The following is a 2,967-nucleotide window of genomic DNA, read 5'->3' on the forward strand; positions in this document are numbered from 1 at the left end:
AAGTGTTGCAATGCATAGGCCATCTGAAGAAACTTTATTTCCACAGAAAATTGCACTATGTCCCTTTGAATAAACTGCTTGTCCTTTAAAAATCTGCGAAAATCTCATTAAAACATCTCGTCATTAAAATGTCAAACCTTTTACCACATATGCAAACCAGCCGGCATACTTGGAGATTCATACTGTATACATTTCCTGGTAGCCCAAAATTCGACAAGTTATAACATTTGTGACCATTTACCGTCCTATGTGTGTGGGGGGAGTATCAAACAGTGAGTGTTTCTCACCTTTTGGCGTATTCGTTTAGGTAAACTCCTGGACAGACGAAATAAACCACTAACATCATACATCAGTATATGCTTACCGAATATTGATGCCTTATTATATCATGTAGTTCTTATATCAGAGACAATCCAACCTTGGATTCTAGTTTAAAGGTCAATGCACTGCGATTATTCTCTTGAAAAGGAAGCAAAATCAGTGTAGAAATGACCCGGCTTTGTAGAGGAATCTAAAATCTCAATGGCAAGATTGTGTTGAAAATGAAGGCCGTATGTAAATACATACGCATCACAACCTGTATAAGAAAAAAACAAGCTGAAGATATTTCTAACCTTTGTTTCTGCACAATAAATTTCAGCATTGAAATCAAATACGTCATATTTTATTATTTGGGCTTCACTATCTCTTTGGAAGTGCTGTACACGGACTTATTTTATCTTTTCCAGTGCATATACACTTCAGCGTTATTGGAACTAAGGCATGGGACCCATGTGTTGCAAAAGCTGCTGCGTAGGACTACCGTGGTGAACGCCTGTAAATACATTGTAATGACTTCAGATCAAGTGACGGCTTCTCTTCTTGTCAGCAACTCGTCAAGAAAACAAGTCCACCCCTTGCTTTTCTTCTGATGTCAGCGTGCACTTTGCTTAAACTACAAATATAATGCTTGCAATGTGCTAAGATGGATTACATAATCCACACAGTGCTATAGGCTTATCATCTGTATGAACTGCGTTTCTCCGTGCACCATACTGTCTTCACGTCAGATCAATAGTTACGGTGTAGATGCAGTTAATGTATAGGGACAGGGTAATAGTACACTGTCGATATTCTATAAACTGACGATGCCAGTAGAGCCCTGTGAATATGGAGTGTCTTTCAGTCATTGTTTAATACTCATTCTACTGTTCATGCATAAAGACTGGTCGAACTGAACGAGGCTCCTTTTCCGTACCATTTCTGGTTTTCTCGTCAAGATTCTATCGTATAGAAGATGTATAAACTCTACATTTGAGGTCAGAAGAATCAACGATAAAAAGTTACTCCCCCAAAAAACCAATGACCGTTTCACACAAAATCTTGCGATATTCAGACTGGTGTGTGTAAGTAGTAATAGAATACAATTAAAGACGTACAAGCACAGAGAGCCAAATCAGAGCAGCGACTACGGTGTGATAGCTTGTAAGTCACACGTAACCGTGAAATACGACCTTAGTTAGGGTTTTATTCTGACTGTTCATGTAAATGTATAAATAGTAGCAACTTACACGCTCCCAAGCACAATGACTTAAGCTGAATAAGGGGGAAAATGTAGTGACGTTAACTGCAATTTTATTGGACATCACTGGTCAAGAATTACTCAAAATGATGTAATGTCATCACATTTAACATACAATAACATTAAAATCATGCAGGTCTCAGGGATACTTAGTCCACCAGCAGAATCCCGTAAAACACAGTCAGATATTGCGTATATATGGTACAATGTACACAATTTGGGCCCCAGGCACTTCAGGCACCCAGTATCGATGACGTCACCTACCTCCTTATGAAGTCCCCTATCACCGATGACGTCCTTATCTCCGGCATGGTAACCATGGATTGTTAGGCAATGGCATTGAATAACATTAATGCACACGTGAAAAGCTAGGCATAATTGAACATGAAGTTGTATACTGCTCCAGACTGTACCCTTGACGTTCGTGTCCGGCCTAGTACGCTGGAATTGTCGTCTTTGAGATATGTAATCTTCTTGATCATGAAGCTCTATAGCATGGCTTTCTACAGAGGCGAAATAACAAAAGTGTAACCTTTTAAAGATTCATTAAGGAAAGAAAAGCTTATTGAATTATGCAATTTCTTTTTTTCGTAATAACTCAAACCATTATTTATAGGAGAAACGACAAGATTGTTGAAGATCAAATGCTGAGTCAAAGAATACTTGGGAGCGGCTATATTGATTTTGCAAGAAAGCACTATCGTACTTGACAAGCCTTTTACGGACTCTCTGCCACGCCGTCGCCGGATTATTTATTGCTTTTCAAAACCGGCCCCAATATCTCAGTCGGTAGAACGTCCGCTTCTGGGCAGTAGATCCAGTTCAGTCCTAAGTCGGGTCACACCTAAAACCTTAAAAAAGGAAGTTGTAACTGCCTCGCTTGGCGTTCATCATTAATGGGACAGTGCAACGAGTGGTTGACCCGTGCCAGTGTAATGGCTTGGGCGGGACCACTTATTTGAATTCGGGAAGTCGTCTCATTGAAGCAGCACTAAGAAAAATGAGCGATGGAAATCCGTCCTGCAATAAGGAGATACATTACATGCACTCTAAGGAGTCCTTAGTCGTCATATGACCGAAAAATCGTTAAGTACGACGTTAAACCCCAAGCACTCACTCCAATAAATAGCCTCAATTATACACGAGACGTCTTATACAAGACGAATTTTAACATCCCACCTACACTTGTCTTTCGTTTTTAGTTTTGGCAGAATGCAAAAAATGCCTGTGGATTCATATGTTTGAATTCTACGTCTAACGGTTGAATTTCACATGTTAGTATCGCGACTACCGAAACTTCGGTGAAGTGAAAATTTGCTTCCATCCAATGCTGTGTGTTGTATAAAGCATCAATGTCAAGAAATAAAGCATTAATGTCAAGCAGTGTCAAGCAATATATGCCTGAT

Source organism: Liolophura sinensis, chromosome 6 (genome assembly GCF_032854445.1).
Source record: "Liolophura sinensis isolate JHLJ2023 chromosome 6, CUHK_Ljap_v2, whole genome shotgun sequence".
NCBI classification, from domain to species: Eukaryota; Metazoa; Mollusca; class Polyplacophora; order Chitonida; family Chitonidae; genus Liolophura; species Liolophura sinensis.